Raw genomic sequence first — 19,753 nt, forward strand, 5'->3', positions numbered from 1 at the left:
AACCAACCGACTTAATAAAAACAATTCGATTCGATCAACCTTCACTCTGTTTCCGGTTTAAAAAGCAGACGGAAGCGCGTACCGTCGTTTTTGTTACTCCCATTTAAATCACATTTTATCGAACACTTTCTCCGGCGCAGGCCAACACACTCGCCCACTGGCGGCTGGGCGGGTGACGTTTAATGATTTTCCAATCCCGGAATTTAGGCCTTTTTCTCACATCCGTTCGTCGGTTCGGCGTTACATCTAACTGGGCTTGAGGCGCGTAGCGGGCAACGGTTGGAATGGTGGTTTCCCTCGACTAAAATCACACATACACACATAAACATTTAATTTTCCGGCATAAATACCCAGCGTTGATTATTAACAAATAATAATAAAAGAAAAAAAAACCAAACGGGAAAATTAACCACACCTTCCGACCGGCTTGAAGGCAACTGTTGAGTAACCTCTAGACTGACCGGGGTTGCGTGCGCATATGCAACCTGCTCCATACACCTGGTTGCAATAAAAGCAACATGATGCTTGGAATCGGAACCTAAAAGCTTAACCACTTTCCCCCGCCGCTCGGGTGCAACCCGGTGATTTTCATCTCCGCCCAATGGTGGGCAAACATAAATAATGATCGGGAGGCGAAACTGGTCCGGTCGTCTTATCTTCATCTTGATATCGACGGACTTTGCGACCCATGACGATGATGGCATCACCATCATCATCTTCTGACGGGTGTGAGTTGCGCTGAAGGTGCACATAACCTCAACATTAAGTGCATTTTCGCGCAAATCTTTTGCAGCGGCCTGCGCGTCCCAGTTGGCTGTATATCGCGTTCGATCTAATTGGCTTGGATGTGCGATAAAATGCTGTAAATTATTTTCCAATTAGTGTTTGTAGTGTTATTTATCTGATTCCGGTTCTTTTTTTTGCTTCACCCCAGAAATGCGAATAAGAGAAGTAAAAAGTCCGCCTCTTCCGGACACAAAAAGGACAACACATCTTAACAAGACACTCCAGCTGTCTTCCCTTCCCAGTGGACAACAAAGCCCAACACCGCAGCGTGGTGTAAAAGCATAATTTCTCAAATGAATCGCACGGTGCAGGCAGCTCAGCAGCTGCATCGGAAGTTGCAGCGGAACGGGTTTTTTGTTTGGTGTTTTGTGCTCCTCTTCCTATCGACGAAGCAAAACCGGGGAAACCGGGAAGTCCATTAGCGCCATTAGGATACACCGTCGGACGGGCTAGAGGCGGTCAGAGCCTACCTGGGCGAAAGTGAAATCTGGAAAAAAATGGACACTTTTTGCTCGCAGTTTTATGATGCCGCTCGTTGAAGCTGCTTGGTCTATTCAATACCAACCGTCCTTCACCGGTATGATGCTTTCATACCTCCAGGAGTAGCAGGAGTTTCCAGGAAACTTTCACACCACCGTCGGCGAGCCGACTTCCAAAGGCATCCATTGACTTCACGTGGTCTAAACAGCAACAGCGACGTCCCTGCGAGTGATGGGATGTCGAAACACTCTTATCAAACACAGCTGCCCCGTGTCGTGAAGTCCTGAGAGAGCTTAATTACTGTCTGACCTAAATTCGCGACCATCCCCCGATGTCGTGGTGGAAAAGTTGAAAAGTGAACCACGCTACACCAAAAAGGATACTCCGGACGAACATGTCCATACACACGTCCGCCGGTCTCGGTTGGGACGTTCAGTGGTTGGGCACGAAATAGCTTGGAGCAGAAACTTTATCGTTCCACCGAAGGATGACACTTTGAAGCAATTCCAGTTGACGCGTGCTGAAAACGTTCGACCGTTCGGGTCCACGTTCGGAGGCTGTGGCGATGGTTTCAGTCAATTTCGCTCCGGGCTTACGTTGGCCTGACGGTTCGGACTACGACAACAGAAGGTAACTTATCTAGGATGGTCAGACAGCATCTGAACCTTCGGAAAACTTTAATATCAATTTATAAGATTCACTCTCGCAATGTATTGGGATGCTTAGAGGAGTTTGGGAAGCATCGCCTCGACGCAACTGCCAGTGCCAAGTTAACGTCAGAATTTTTATTTAATTAAATCCCAACCTAATCCATTAAAAAGTTCTACTGAACGGGTTATCTGGTGGCAGGTGGGATGCAGTTTCAAAAGTGTACACACCCAACATGTGGCGTTCTGTCGATACCGTTTGTTCAGGTCGAATCCACTTAGGCAAATAGGGATTGGTGTAATCAGATTTTGGTACTCCCAATTCTCCCTCCAACTTTTGCGAACCATTTCGCAGCAAAATCTCCCAACTTGACCTACATATAGCCGAAAATTTATTCTGCCCTTGTCTGCGGGTTATCGGTATCGAGTATCTTCAGAACGAACGCGTTCCAGACGACGCTACAGCCAATGTAGCACAACGCTGCAAAAGAAAGGTCATGATCGTCACAGAATCATTCCACCCTTTTTCCCATGCTCCCCTGATGCTCCGTTTAAATAGTGTCACCATTTTTGCTTTATTTTTTATCACCACCACGGTGGCAACAATGTAAGCACAGCACAATCGACGCCCCACACCACCACCGAGGATGGTGATATCTTCTAATGTTTTACGATTGCATAAAAACGTGACTCCATTTGGAATTCTTGTGGTGTGTGGTGCGCAAAAGGAGAATCACGTTTTTTTACCCTCTCGGTCTGCTCCGACCGGATTCGGGTAATTTGGTAACCTAATGACGCCGTAGAAGGACACCTTACAGGGGGGGTCGACAAGTTACTTGGGGGTGCGATGGGATATGGATCTGCCGTCGGCAGTCTCTAGCTCCCCATAGCAAACAGATGAAGCTGGGGCCGTTTTCTGGAGCTTCTGCAAGACGTCCTTGGGTAGGTTATATTGTTTGTGATCCGCTGTAAAAGCTTTGACATCCTCCAGCAGTGAAACACTTAACAATTTACGAATTCCAACGTATCTTGTCGTCCCCGGACCCCTCATGGAACTTCTGGATGCGGGTAGAAAATGTCATTTTCTACATTCTTGACCTTGCCACACAGCGGTGGCAAAAGGAGGACCGCCCCAAACGAGACCGTTCGTAGATTTTGCGCAATTTTCATTCATCCCCCCCGCGAAGAACCCATTCGCAAAAAAGGGTCTCTTCCCTTTCGACCAGGGAGAAAATTGTTGCGCCAACGCGGAGTTCCGGAAGCAGGGAGCGCGCGAGGAACGGAAATCCTTAACCTACTTTAACCACCCGCTACCGACGCGGCCCGAGTAGTCTGTTTCCCATTCGGCCGCACTCGTTCTCTCTTTTCTCCAGGCATGGAAGTTGGAGCAAAAAGGCATTTGAATCTGACGAGACGAGGCTGACATCGGGGGCTAAGGAAGGTCTCCACCAGTTTGATGTGCTTTTTCGTTTTTTCCCTCGGTCTGACTTTTGCTACGGCTCTGTCTGCCCCATCGACGAGCCGTGTCGGAGAGGTCTCGGAAGTATGAGTCACATCCAACCTCCGGCGAACCTTCCTTTTTTTTAACCACCTTTTTTGCTTGTCCCAGTCCTCCTACGTTCTAACTGCTTCAGCCTTTCGAACCGCACCAAACTCACGGCAGTAGGACGAAGGAAGGAAAGAAGCCAAGGTGCCAAGGCTACGTCGGTGCCCGTGTTTTGCGTTGTTGTGTCGGTTGGGAAAGTGTTCACCGGGACCGATATTGCGTAGGCTTTCTTTACGTGACATACTCGCCTTGTTGTGCCGATTTTCAGTGACCCCTTTCTTTTCGCAAATAGCGAGATCTAAATTGGATCTAAACGCCTGCGAAACGAATCCTTCCTAAAACTTCGAGAAGGTTGAGCGTGGATGAAGAATATACTGTTCACTGAACTTTTCTCTTAGATCCAATAACGTTGCTAAATTAGTTTCAGTGAGATACGAAAAAGTCCATTCCTTACTAACCGGTACACGTTTCCTAAGAGATTCTTCTAAAACTCTAAAAACGAATTCTTGGAACAATTTCACAGCGGCATCTTTAATTTAAAAGTTCGGTATCAATTAATTAAGTTAGGGAGTCCTTAACCAAGATTTCATTTGAAGTTGGCAAAATACTAAAGTTCAAGAGCAAGACTGAAAAACTAAATTAAATTAAGGATGATTAAACTCAAAAAAAGAAAAGGCATTTTATGTTCGTCGTCAAAGGCACTTCAGCACAAGGGAAACGTAAACTTAATGCACCTCAAGAGCGTCGGTGCCATCCATTATGCAAAGTTGAAGCATCCGGGGGCTAAAGTCGAGAAGAATCGTTCATATACTTAACAAACAAACTCAACATAATTTTCTTTCCTCAACGGGATCAAGAAGTATCCCAGAGGAAGGATAAAATAACGAAGGAACTTAACAAGTAGTAGTTTGCGTTTCTTTCCCGTACTGTTTTAGTCCCGTTTCGGTTCATGCTGCAACAAGGCAGCATCATTAATTGCATCAATCTGGATGCGGCACAAGTAAACGACAACGTTCCGCATGAGGGTGGAAATGAAAGTAGAAATTTGTATTTATATATTTTATACAAAGTGATTTGAATCCGAAGCAAGGAATCGAATCCTAAAAAGGGTTTGAATTCCCAACTAGAAGCTAATACATCATTAACACACTTTTTCTCTAGATTATTTTCTCTTGCAATTACTCTTATGGGATTCGAGATGAGTGAGATTCGATTACCTGATTGAGATTCGAATCCTAGATTGAAATTCGAATCCTTGATTTGTATTTTAATTCCCAATCGGGATTTGAATCCCTGATTGGGATTCGATTCGTTGTACGGTTTTAAATCTCTCTGAATCCTTCTTTGGGACTCGAATCACTGTAGCGACTAGCAACTCTTTTACTCACTTGTTTACTATTTCAGGATTCAAATCCCTGTTAAGGATTCAAATGCTCTGTGAAAATTTTAATCAATCAATTTAACAGTAAGATTCTACTTACTCACTAATTCTTATTGAGTGCGCACATCACTATTACTTTCTTCACTAATTTAAGTGCACAACAGAAAACTAAACTTAATAGATGAAATCGGTTAGCTATGCTTTTTTTATCAAACCTTGTTAAATTAAATACGGTCACAGTTGATTCTTTTCATGCCTTTGTCTTGTGCATTCATCATTCCATCACTTTTTTATTAGGTTTCGGGACAATTTAAACCTATTTCTCAGCGTAGTTCATTTCATGAATAATTTACGTCCCAGGTCAACCATTTTGCATGTTGAGAGAATCGTTGGAAGGTAGGTTAAAAAATCTGGGCCAACATGGGAACCGACTTCGTTAGAGTACTGTACCGTGCAGCCAGGACCTATCCTAAGTTACTCTGTGTTGCGACACGTCGAGTTGATTGGTGCCGATTTCGGTACAGACAGAATGGCGCTCGTCGTCGTCGGCGGTGCAGATGAGTGAACCAGAATCCATCCTCCTAGGAGGAGGAGGTGGTAAAATAGACGGAATGGAAAAAAGGTACACTTCAGCTTTGCACAGGAGCTCACATACAATTCTTTAGTCGCCCGACGAATTTGGCTTGGGGACATGGAGCTTGAGTGTTTGCAATCGTCTGGTAGCATCTGGTACGCGAAATTCGCTCCATCCAAACAGAATGCCAAAAGCCAACGCAGACACGAATGTTTCGGGGGTGATCATCGCCCTCATCATCGCTCGGCATCTCCACCGTTTTCTCACGTCGTCGTCCCCGTCGTTGATTACGTTCGCGAGTGCGATCGCTTTGCCGACCCAACACAAAGAACCGAACCGAAAGACTGTAACGGGTGTTTTTCGGTCGAATTTTGCGGGTTTTGGGAGAGTGGCCAAGAATGTATTTTACCGCCCAGGGGAAAACTTTGTCGAAACGCTGGAAGGTGATCCGGCAGGCACACGGGCGTGGTGTGGTTTGATTTGGGTCCGTCTGGCACCGGCAGTTATTTGCAAGCTTGCGGTTTTTTTGGCGAATCGAAGAAAACCCCTTCGCAGGGGAAACTTTCCGTAAAAAGCAAAAAACAGAAAAATAAAATCCACCGGCAGATAATTTGCAAACACTCGCACAACAAAAACACAACACCACGGCAAACACTAGAGGTTGGAAAAAGTTCTCGATCTCATTTCGTCCTCTTAATCCTTGGGGAGACGCTGATAAACAAAAAAGCTCCACTGCAGCTCGGCTTAAAGAATGCGAAATCTTAATCGCAAATTGTAATCAATTGTGGCAACTTTTGTCGTTAATCCCTTTGGCAAAGCAACAAACCGAGCGAACAAATGGGACTTTGAATGGAAAGTTTGGTCGCAATAAACCATCACGAATGGTGAGAAATGAAAAAGAACGGCCGGAAAAAGAATGAGATGAATATTTTATGTGAGGCTCTTTTGCCAGACAATTAGGATTTACGAAACATCTTGTAAAGGTTATAAATTTATTTAGGAAGAAATAATTTAAGTATGTAATATATTGTCTAGCGTCAGTTAAAGTCAGCTTAAATTTCATTTTACAGAAGATTTATATTCTTCTTAATGAACAAAGAGGAAGGTTTCAGAGATTGAAATCCGCTTTCCTGCTCAATCTAGCCCGGGAAAAGGGTGTGCAATCCCGACCAGCCCTAACGATTCTCTTGTTAGAGTTCGATCCGGTCTAGTCTGGTCTGGTGTAGGACTGGTTGACTCACATCCTGGAAAGCTTACTCAGCACATCTCTCCGTTATGTAGGTTGCCAGACAAACCCATCCTCTCCAGTCCGCCAGCCTCCAATCTCTCTCCCCTCCCTTTCCCCCTAGGATTGCTTCCGTTCCAGACGTAACCCCGGGGGCCGCGACATCCAGACTTTCGCATTCTGACACCTGCTCCGCAGTATGTCCCTTGGAGTCCCTTTGGCTAGACGGACTCCCAGCACCCAGTGTAACCCTTGCTAGGCTTCCAGACGCTCCTTGCAGACGGTCACGGTCCGTGGTTTCGTCGCCGCAAACCGAGCAAACCGAGGGTGTTCGCAAAAGGATCGTTCCGGGATGCGGGGCCATCTCGTTGCAGTTCGTCTTCGTGCGAGCGTTGCTGCGCCACGTTCTGCTTAAAGTTTTGTCGCAGACTCGTTTGTCATCTGCTGATTATACTCTCCGGCAGCTTGATGAGATTCGTGAAGGGAAAGCAATGCCGGGGTGGGGAAACTTATCGCAAGTTCTCGAACTAACGTTAAGACATTCAAAGGGGTTTTTTTTTCTCGTTTAGAATCCCTCCGGTTCTTCGCTCATGCTGCGTGAGGAGCGTTCAGTCAGTAAATTTGTGTACGCGATGAAAATATAAATACAAATTTCTACTTTCATTTCCACCCTCATGCGGAACGTTGTCGTTTACTTGTGCCGCATCCAGATTGATGCAATTAATGATGCTGCCTTGTTGCAGCATGAACCGAAACGGGACTAAAACAGTACGGGAAAGAAACGCAAACTACTACTTGTTAAGTTCCTTCGTTATTTTATCCTTCCTCTGGGATACTTCTTGATCCCGTTGAGGAAAGAAAATTATGTTGAGTTTGTTTGTTAAGTATATGAACGATTCTTCTCGACTTTAGCCCCCGGATGCTTCAACTTTGCATAATGGATGGCACCGACGCTCTTGAGGTGCATTAAGTTTACGTTTCCCTTGTGCTGAAGTGCCTTTGACGACGAACATAAAATGCCTTTTCTTTTTTTGAGTTTAATCATCCTTAATTTAATTTAGTTTTTCAGTCTTGCTCTTGAACTTTAGTATTTTGCCAACTTCAAATGAAATCTTGGTTAAGGACTCCCTAACTTAATTAATTGATACCGAACTTTTAAATTAAAGATGCCGCTGTGAAATTGTTCCAAGAATTCGTTTTTAGAGTTTTAGAAGAATCTCTTAGGAAACGTGTACCGGTTAGTAAGGAATGGACTTTTTCGTATCTCACTGAAACTAATTTAGCAACGTTATTGGATCTAAGAGAAAAGTTCAGTGAACAGTATATTCTTCATCCACGCTCAACCTTCTCGAAGTTTTAGGAAGGATTCGTTTCGCAGGCGTTTAGATCCAATTTAGATCTCGCTATTTGCGAAAAGAAAGGGGTCACTGAAAATCGGCACAACAAGGCGAGTATGTCACGTAAAGAAAGCCTACGCAATATCGGTCCCGGTGAACACTTTCCCAACCGACACAACATGAATTCGAATAAATCTCTGCCTTTTAAGGGAATCATTAATCTTTCGTCGAGCGATTCATCAATCCTGAAGACACACCAACCGATGAAAAGTCACCAGCCAAAGATGGGTTGAGGAACCCGTTTTTTTTGGGCGCATTATGCACGCCTATGAAAGATTCGTGACAGATCCATTAAAGATTCATGAAGATTGCAAGGTTTCGAAAGATTCATTAAGCTTTGAAGATTCGAATCCGCAAAGATTCATGAACCCATCGGAATGAATCTAAGGTGAAAGATTCATATGAATGAATCTCGCGAGAAGATTCATTAAGCACAACACTACTTTGGCGACTAGTAACTTTTGAAATCGCAAAAGAGTAACTAAAAGAAGATCATCTGGATTCGTGATTGTGCATTATCATTCAAGTCTCTAAAAAGAGTTGTCATTCTCATCACTAAAAAGTAATACATTATGCGAGGCCATGAGCTACTGGTTTGCTAATTGATACATCACTTTATGCAGTTACACAAATCATTAAAAATCAAGTACATTTATAAGCAAATAGAAATCAAACGAAATTTTATCATAATATGGCTCTGACGAAGTAGAAAGTAATAAAAATGAAATTGTCTCTATCAAACGTAAATAAAATTCTGTATACAACTTATTATAAATTGGTTGTTTCAAAGTGAGACAAACAGAATGAAACAAGACATTTCCTTCAAGCTATATCCACCATGTTGTGTTGAGCACGATGAAGTAATTTTAAAACAAATTCCTACTTTAATGCCTTTCATTGGAATCGCTTCCAAACTGCGTCATTCGCCTTTATTTTCCAAATGGCTACACGCTTTATCTGAAGATCTCTTTCCGATCACTTGCTTCAAAACGCGGCAAAAACAACCTGCATGATGATGTCTGGCCCAGTTGCCCGCAAGCCCAATATATCGACATCGCACCATATTCGGTAGCGTCTGCACGAAACAATGTTCGCCCGTGTTCTTTTTCCTCCTCCTCGCTAATCGAGCTCGAGGAACAATAATACGCAAAAAAAAAAAAATGCCAAAGAATTGCACACAGGCAAACAAAAAATAAAAACAGGATTCACCAGCCACACACACGCGGAAGACCTTGCCAACGTTTTGCAGCGGTGCAAAATGCATTCACCTTTTCTCGCCCGAACCATTATTATCGGCGACACGACGGAAGGAGGTACCTTCCTTCGCACAAAACGCCATTTTAGGAGCACCTCGAAAATCCGGTGTCACAAAATGGCACAACGAAACGAAAAGTGGGGGTGGTGGGGATGAGGGGATGGAGAAAAAAAACAAAGTCAACCCAGGTTGCTGGTGCGGAAGAGGACCCCAGGGTGACGGGGGCTGTTATCCTAAATTGGTAAAAATCTTTGCTTTCCTTGAACCGCCAGCACAACACAGGCCGCCATGAACAGATATCGCGTTGCGATGGAAAGAGACCGCGCAACACCTGCACCGAGAAGAGGTTCAGTTCCAGTGGACACCCGCCTCTCCTCCTTTTTGGAGGTGTCCTTGCGATCGGCCTCCACCGTATCGATCTTCGAGAGGTCCTGCAGATGCCATCGGGAATCGCCATCGATCGGCGTCTACTACTACTTTGTTGCAACGGCCCGTGCGAGGCCCGGCACCGGGATAAACCAATTCCCGGTCCTAAGTAGAAAAACAAGATTTCGATTTCTAGACTGCCTTACACATGAGCGACTGGCGTGTGGCCAAACCCCGAGAAATTGTGCAGAAAGACGTCCTCCTTCGCCGCTTCGGTTTGAGGTGGAATAAATTAAGGTGGTCTTGCGGCCACGAGCAAGTGAGCATTGAAATGGCTCAAAGCTCCGGTCGTTAACAAAGCCTCTGCCTATGCGATGCGTTCGGAAAGAACCTGCTCTTGGGCTGCTCCCGGGTGAAGAGGGTCAACTTGTGCCCAGCAGCACAAAAATTCCCCGTGTTTGGTTTTTGTTTTTTTCAAACCAAACTGACTTCACCCTGGGACGAGATCCTTAAAAGGACGCACCGCGCGAATGCGATGTCGAACCCCATCGGTGGTGGTAAATCGAACGCAACCCGAGCGGCACCGAGCAGCTATGAAGAGGAAGGACCCAGGCACGCTGGTCGATGCACATCCGGTATCCGGAGTACACTAGACACCGGCGTCGCTACAGGCAATCGGCAATAAATAAAAAGAAGCAATAACGTAAACCGATACGCGGGATGCCGTTTTGTGAAGGTTCACCTGACAATCCCCCCCCCCCCCCCCCCCCCTCCACCACCCCCTTATCCCACCACAGGCCCGGTAAAGTCGATAGCGACGGCAGTAGCGTGTACCCTTTTGCAACCCTTCCGGTGGAAATGATTGATTGGTGTGTTTATTTTGAGGTCGTAAAAAAACATCCGAACAGGTCGGCCAACAGTAACGACAGTTTTCACCTTGGAAGGAGAACTCGTCCAATGGGGAATCCGTCTGCTCAAATGCTGGTGAGTGAAGAGTGCAGTTTCGGAGGAATATGTTAAGTATGGAGAAAATACGTTATTCAGATCATCAAATAAAATTTGGGAAACGAAAATAACACACAAAAATAGAAAACTAATGCTGCAAAATACATATACTCAACAGCAACTTAAATTTATACAAGTCAAAGAATCACAGGTAACCAAAATAAAGAACTACTTTACTTAGTTTTGTAGCTTAGGTAAATCTGCATCATGCACTTCAACAGCAATAATAATTCAAGGTAAACAAAGCACACCTTGGTGAATCGGAAAAATCAAGAATATCAGAGAACATATTGCACGAAAAACTTCTTTCTGCATGAAATATCCGAAGTCGTTAATGCATCGCGCTTGTATTTTACGAACGTAACAAAAGTTAAAACTAAAAAAATATATGAACAAACATAAATTTGCTCTGCTTTGTTGTGCGTCAATTCTTAACATATGTGAAGCGTAGGGCGGTGTCGAATAAGCATTCCCCGTCACCTATATTTGGGTGACGCGAGCAACTGAGAACATGGCGCGGAACAAATCGTGTTTAAAAAAGTGGTTTAATACATAATAGCTTAGGGAGGAAAATGTAAATGGATATTGGATTCCAGTAAACGAACAATTTTGAACACCATAACGACCCTAACCAGAGCAGAAGATATAAAATACGCAGCAGTATACTGAACTAATATCATGTCTGCAGCGAACTAATAATTAGCACACAAACAACAACTTTGGACTCAACTGCAAAATTGCTGTCGCTGGAATGTGAGTGCCAATTGAAAGAAGAATTGAAAGAAGAGACAAATCATCACCAAATTAAGATTGCACAACAATTATGCCATCAGGCGCGAATAAAGTGTCATCGGCCGAGATAACACATTCCAGCGAAATTAGTTTAAACCCTTCGTCGGACGCTCGGGTCCGATGGTACCACCACCGTTGCACCGCCAACACACAACCGCTTATCATCGGCCGTACTTCAATTTACAGCCATATCACACCGTAATTACGGTCTAGTGGTGCTTATCTGCTGTACATGAAGAAGCAAAAAAAGCAGGAAAACACTCAACATGAACGAAAAAAAAGTAAAACAAAAATATTATTGTGATAAAGGGAAGAGGCCATACGAGCTGCGATGGCGTGCCAGAAAAAAAGGAGTGTAATTTTACGGTGACCTCTCCCGTAAACGCGGGACGTTCCCGTCAAACGCTCCGACGGAAGGGTTTGTAGTGTCGTCCGATGGGTCATTATTGGGCGTGTTGTTGGAGTACCACATACTTACGTATGTACCCACCCACCATCCGATGGGAGAGGGGGCCGAGACGCTCCAAAAAAGCTGCGCCATTGGAAACATTCATTTTCCGATGATTCGTGGGGTCCGGTCGTATTTTTTTTTTATTCCAGTTGTTCAACAACCATTTTCCCCCGGGGGAGGAAAAACAGACGCTGTACGCCATGGGGTAATACAACACTAACTATTATTGTTATTACCAACCGCTGTTTGTAACGGTCACTTTGATAGTGTTACAGCCGTGTGTGCGGTTTGTTCTGGGTTTGTTCCTTCGGCCGCTTTTGCCCAATTTAACCGGACGCAGATGAACAACCGGGAAAGTACCGACAGAAGTTTATGTTTCTTGTCTCTCGCGCGGCGGAACTGATTGTGAGGGTAATTGACCGAAAATTAATCTACTTTATTTTTTCCTTACTCACCATGGGTGGTCCAATGTTCTCTTCCTCTCCAATAGTCAGCCTCAATGCTAATTTTAGACGAACGGTAATAAGATTTTCAGTTTTGCTTTTCCAGAATAGCCGGAAGTCGAGCTGAAAACAATTATTATTTGTTCTTTGCCAGTTGCGTTAGGTTGCATATTTTTTCCAACTTGCTTAAACTTCGTTTGAAAAAACGTAACTAACCACCTTGCTTAACCCCTCAGCATAAAAAAACCTTGTTTTGTTAAAAGAAAAACAAACATTGCAAAACCAATCAAATTGCTGACCAGAACAAGCTTGCTGGTTCTGCGGTGTTTTACGTTTTCTTTTCGGTTCAGAAAATGAAAATAATCAACACTAGACTGCGTTATTTAACCACGGTTGCTCCGCTCGCCCCCCCATGGCTTAGGCTTACGTTTGATTAGCTTTCTTGAACAGCTTTTCCAATCTGACCGCAGGCGTTTCGACTTATCTGATCTGCTGCCAGATCGATTCAACCGCAAACGCAACACATGCTCTCTTCTGCTACAACTGTTCAGCTGAATGGATGGGGCAGCTTTGCAATTTCTTGAGATAACACCACCGTTGGACGTTTTCCTTTTTCTCTTCTCTTCCATCCATCACTTTGCACACCGGAGGAAAATTGATCAATCCGAAAGGTGTTGAGAATTTAATGCTATCGGGATGAATATCGCCCGGCCGATTGGCCGTTTTGCTGCAGAGTGAACAGTTTTTCATTCAATTTTTCCACCTCTTCGAACGAGGTTTACGACCTGCCACTCCCGAAATATGCACGTAACAATTATCCTTCGACGGTGAAGGAGTTAAGTAATAGAGAGAGAGAGACTCATACCCGAAAATTGTGATCGATATCAAATTTTAACGGGAAGAGGAGAAACTTATGGCTGTTGGGTAAAAGTCGTTATCAAAGATAATGCGATCTCCGGTAAAATATTACGCGAACCAAACCATTAGATGTACGTAGGACGTTCATGAAAACTATTGATCAATTATGTTTACTTCACCACAGTAACATTCACCCAAGGACATAAAAGAAACCCTTTATAAATCATTTTATTCTGACGGACTATTTCAAACATGCATCTGTCACTTCAAAAATACCATATAAATCATTTCATTACCTATGCATTAGTTGTTTCATAATCCATTCCAAATAAAAAAAAAGGAACCTCTTAAGAAACCACCAAACCTAAACGCGTCGCTATAATTCATCGCTAATCATAGATCAGACAAAACTCATCGCACCAAATCGACGACACCGACGAAAGTAAAAACAGCGCACCGCAAAACGTGTGAAACAAGATGATCTCATAAACCTTTTTGGAGGGCGTGTAAAAGTAAATCCACCACCGTGCCAATGCGCATAACATTTTTGATGTCTTTTTTTCTACCATTTCTCACATTGCCGGCGCGACTTTAGGCATTATTCAACCGCGCACGCAAGTAAGAGGTGACCCTGATACTATATTTTAAACCAAGCCCGAAACAGTGGTCTCCATCACTGGCGGTACAATGAAGGAAAAGTGAGACAAGCAGAAGTGAGAAAAGATCCGCACGCAGGCTGGAACGCGAATCGTTTAACGAAAGGCATTCGGAAGGGGTGGAGGCGGAGGAGGAGGAGGAGAGAAGGTGGTCACAGCTTCTGCTCGCTGGCGCCCCACGCCGATCGTTTTTCTTTTCGCACATTTATGATCGATTTTCTCAACACTCCATTTTTATTTATTTATCGTGATTGTGCAACGCCAAGAGTGGGCTGAAATTTAAACACTCAGTTTTTGACCGGGTCCCCGACATTCGGAAAGTCGATTGGTTTCTTTGGAGCGCGGGTTTGAGGTCTCGAAGGGTGAAGTGGTGCCTTTTGTGGGTGCGTTGCCATTTTAAGCGCCGCAGGGTTAATGAAAGTAACAATAAAAAAAGCCCAAACTAGTTCGTTGTAGTATCGTTGGAAAAGTGAAACTCAAAAGAAGAATCAAATATTAAATTTACAAAAATTTGACCCTTCGTCAATGTGCAAAGCTAAAAACGAAATATAAACGCCACTGCCAACGAACACAACACAAGCGGGTGTGAAAAATTTATTACAACTTGAAAATCAGTAGGCTCGAACAAATTATGGTTCGCTGCTTCCCTTTGCCATAAATTTGTGGCACATTAAAGCCTACACACGCACCGAGAAAAGCTGGTAAATGTATTTCAAAATAAAATTAAAACAAAACTTCAAACGACGCCTCCGCAACCGGGGGCAAATGGGCCGTGAAGGATTGCCACGGGTCAGAAGATGTGCGGCGCGGAGAGGTCACGTTGGCCTCCGGTGGGACACTAGAGCTAGGATTTATCTGCCCGAAAAGCCCGCACGAAGGTATGGTGTTATTCGGTGGCCGTTCGGAATAAATAGACGTGATTTATCGAAATCGAATTATGATTGCTACCAAGTCGGTTCGCTGCGCAAAAAAAGGACACAACAGTTCGAGTGTATCCTAGCGACAACTTTGTCGCCAGACTGTTTCCCTTTTTGGTGTTTGTTTGTTTGTTTGTTTGTTTGTTTGTTTGCGTCTTGGAGGTCCGTTTTCTTCGGAAAGAGCAAGGAGGAGTAAACGTTCAGTGTTATTTTGACGAAGAGTTAAGAAGCAAAACATAAAACTAAAGCTGTTATTGGAACAATCGTAAAAGAATCGGAGTAAAACAAAATGAGTAACGGCAAAGGAACGGAAGCGATTTAATCGTTGGCACCCTCGACAAGCCCCAATAAAAGGATAAACGAGCGACCCCGATCGTCCCGATGGCCTAGACGAAGCTAGAAAAAGACCAATTGCCTTTTACCGATCAGTTCCTAATTACCACTTCAAAACGTAACCGTCGGCAAACTATACTAATTTTATAGCCGTTCGCATCAAGTGTCACGCAAGCATTAAAATAAAGCCCGATCCGACCAGCGCTTTCCCACCTCGGTAAGCATAAATTCTGTTGGATAAAATAAGACCTCACTAAAGAATGTCAATTTCGTTTCGTCTAACGTAGTAATTAAACTCTTCTTTCCAATAGAGAAACATTGGAATTGTTATACCAGCGAGGATATCTATAGATAGAGAGGCACATTGCTGTGACGCAATGAATGTCAATAGTCAGGTGTATATTATCGTTCGTTAAAAATAGCCACCGCCATCAACATTGCCGACACCGTTGCTAAACGGCCGTGACTCATAGGCTTTTCCTCGCTTCCAGCGTGTGTCTTTCCGAACCGTTCCAGAGTCGAGCAGAGTGTGACACGAAGCAATAGATACGGCGGGTGTTTCCACCGGGCACAGTGTTCTCCTTCTTTAGTACCACCTCTGTGAGTGGGAAGCGTCGGCCAGGATCAAACCCAAGGCAAATAAGCAGCACGGGGGCTTTCAAGAGCCGGCTTCCTTGGGATGGATGCCAAAAATAACCGACCCGATGACAGCCATTAGACAGCATCAACCTCGTCCCGGACTCCTAACATTCTCTCCTCCTCAAGCCTGATAATGCAAGGAAAGTGCGACCAGAAAGGACGAACGGGGCACGCTGTGCAAATCACGGAATGTCAAATGTTGTGTCAGCGGTAGGATTTAGAAAAATCGACCCGGTTCGGGGGTCATGTAACACCAACTTGTTTGCGTGTCGAGCGATCGATCGTGGTGGAATGCGAAGAACCTTGTTTTTTTGTGATTCCATCGAAAACAGTGCCGTGTTGAATATGGACGTTTTGGATTCCAACACAATTGGAATTTTAAGAGGAACAAATAGAAACGAAAGATAACTAATATCAAAGGTTGAAAACATACAGCTGATCTAGTAATGTAGACATTAGAACATGTCTAAAAGAAATCACGTCCATACGTTCATCAAATGCTTAAGAAAATATAAAACATTCTCCACTTGACATCAAAAAGCGAGCGTTAATTGTCAATGAATCCATTTGCTTCCAAAGTTGCAGCATTTGCAGGAAACCGAACGGGTGTCTCCGGGAACAATCGTCATTACCGTGCGTTCACGGCTCGGTAATTAAGGATGCGCTCGCGAAGTGCAGGCAAACGAACGAAGATGCGGCACATCGCCCCCAAAGAGCACATCCCAGGGGAAGCGAGGCGACTGCCCGCGCGACAAGTCGTAATTTTCTCCCGTAGCCAATGTTTGCAAATAAATGATGATGTGTGCCGGTCAGTCGTCGTATCGCATTAAAATGCAATTCGTGTGTCCTGGACGGAAAGCTTCCCGATGGGGACCGATTGGCGTAACGCCACGACGAACCGGTGTGTGTGTGTGCACTCAAGACGGTGCAATAAATTGCAATCCACCGCCGGGACGCTTACCTGCAACGAGAAGGGAAGAGAAGAGAGAAAGATAGATAGAGTGCATGTGGGGAGACATTTGGAGTGACATCGAAGCGCCACGCGACGATGAGCTTCTCCTCCGGTGGCGGAGTGATTAAATATGAACCCTGCAATGGAGCCGAGCAGCTGGGAATGTGGGTCAAATTTGGACACCGTAACGGCACAAGCGTACAACATCAGTGCAGTCAGTTGCACGGTAGGTTCTGGAAATGGGAATGGAGTGTTTGGACGATACAGTTTCGGTGTGCAATTTGGCACGTCCCGAAGCGATTGTACCCGTACGCCATGGAAACGTCGTAGCTCTGCCACATAAATTGTCACTTCTGGCGTTAGTGTTGGACAAGCTTCGAGGCTTTACATGGTGCTTCTCAGAATGGACATGATTCCTTGGGATGGACATGCAAAATATCAAAACCCGGACCATGTAGAGATAAACATAAAATATTCCTGGTTTGGGAAGTATGGTCCTGATTAAAATTTGATAAAGTTATGTTCGATGTTTCCAAAATGTTGCTTAACATTTGAAACAAATATTTTTTCATTTGTAATTGTAAAATTTAAAAAAAACGGTCGAAGTGTTTGATACGAATGAATAATAAAATTAGAAACCACCAAAAAACAGCGTCCCGTCGCAACGGCAGCGAAAACAATCAGGGCAATCATTTGTGCTGAAGCTCTCGGCTGGAAAACCACCATTCACCATTTTATCCCAATGGTTGCCCCAAATTTACTAATATTGCATCTAATTAACTAACGACGAACCCCATCGTCACTGCTCAAGTGAAAGCTTCCGAACCGTTTTTAAATCACACCCTCAACTTCCGAGATACTTTGGGGGGAACCAGAATAATCTACCCAGGGGGAAAGGGGAGAAACCAAAGGGGAGAATGTATTCTGCTGGAGCGGAAAACTATGTAGCAGCACGAGGTAAGTGCATGCCCCCCCTCGGAACGGATCGGAAACGCCGAGATGAGAGTAGAACAACTTTCGCTATTCGCATAATGAACAGAACACGGAAAAGTTTTCCCCCCGCTGTCATCTGTCACTCAAAAAGATACGGTTGGTTTGTGAAACTATGTCGGCGTGATCGTGGATGGCGTACTCTGTGCAGCAGAATTTACATCCAATATAGGCTTCAAGGGTAGTGAGAAAGAACGGTGCGATTGCTTTAACTACTTTGAAACGGGAACAAGTCCTTGACGACGGTAACAGAGAAATGTGTTTGTTGGAAAGGTAAGCTTGGAGCAATGGAGGGAAAACATTAAATTAGCTGATTTGTAGGAGCACACCAGCATTCTTCCAACTCTTTTAAAACTCCAATCAGTGACTCTGAAATTCTTATGCCATATAGAAATACATTGTCATTCAAATTCTTCTTCCTAATGTAATCTTATATTGTAAATTTAGCTCTTTTGATAAGTTTTCAGAATTTATACATAATCTAATTAAATTGAATTCATCTCTACGTGGAGACATATTGTAAAGAAAATGTTCTTCTGTGATTCATTTTTAAAAAATAATGGTGAAGTTGATGTTAAGAGTCAGATTAAAAACTGACAAATAATTCACAATTGGCAAATAGTTCAAATTTCAAAAGTTTTGTTTGCATCAAGCAGGTAAAGCAAGTGTAGCATATTATTTTTTCTACTAAAATCTTAATATTTCAATCGACCAACAACATTTCAATCAGTTAAACAACAGTTAGAACAGTTAAATAAAAAACTTTCAGCAGATAAATCGATGCCGAAATCTGGGTTGATTTAAGCAAAGAAATTCATGAACAAAATTCGTGAAAAAATTAGGAATGTATTTATAGTTTGTTTATAAATTTCAAAAATAAATAAAACAAAAATAAATAAACGTAGAGTGAAATCAGTGACATTAAAATCAGTTTGATTTAAACGAAGAAATTACCTCCAATTACGAGAAATTATCGTATGAGAAAAGGTCACGAAAACTTATCTTTTGTTCATAAAAGAACTTATTTCTTATTACACACCCTCCCTCTTACACAAAATATTTATGCTGCTAATGTTTTCGATCGAAGTTTGTCTCAAGGTTGTTTGGATCGAGATAAATATTTCCTACCACAGCGTAACCTTCCCTTATCTTCCCACTATAAATGGAGTGCTCAAATATGCCAATAATGCGTCGCGCGGGGTGGCCACTTATCGCAAAACCTACTGGGGGTGTGTGCGCTCGTAAATAGTTCCATCACCACAGGAGGGCGATTACAGCTACTCAAACATGTGCCTCAAAGTGACGCTTGCCTCATCGACATGGCACGGTGCGGGTAAGCCTCCGATAATTATATTCGACAAATGATGACTTCAAACACCATAGACAAACTCTGCTACACAAGCACCAGCAGCTGGAGGATGGGAGGGCAAGTAAAAGATCAAAGGGTTGTCGAATTTGCACAGAAGCTGGTCGTGAAAGGGGGTTAAAAATTAAACCACGAAAGACAAACGAACCGGTGAAAAAAACGACAACCTGAACACACAAACACAAAAACCGCTTCTCATCATCATTACCATCTTCCAATCATACTTCATTTGCATACGGTGCGGCAGACCCACTGCTTTTCGCCCGTCGGAATGCGTCGGTGTCATTTCGCAGCCGCGGCCACTTATTATTCTGTCGTTTTCCAGCCTCCTCCCGTGTGTGCCGACCTGTAATTTTCCATCCAACTCTTCGGCATCATGCTGCACCGGGACAGGAATGTTGCAGATATGTTGCCGTTGCACTTTCCCGACCCGGGGGGAGGAAGGGTTCTTCTCCTCGAAACCACCAGCCAACCAAGTCACAGCCAAGCCAAGGCCACCAGGGGGGGACGGCGATAAAGGCCATCGCAAAAGCGTGAAAAAAAGAATGTCTTCCGGAAAAGGAAAGTGGTTTGCGCTGACCGTGGACCGGGGTCGTATATTTGAAATGGGGAAACATTCAGGCCCAAGTAAGAAACGAACCACCGAAAGAAATAACCCGCACACACACACGCTGAGACACGGAACAACACGACG

The sequence above is a fragment of the Anopheles ziemanni genome, chromosome 2 (assembly GCF_943734765.1).
Source record: "Anopheles ziemanni chromosome 2, idAnoZiCoDA_A2_x.2, whole genome shotgun sequence".
NCBI classification, from domain to species: domain Eukaryota; kingdom Metazoa; phylum Arthropoda; class Insecta; order Diptera; family Culicidae; genus Anopheles; species Anopheles ziemanni.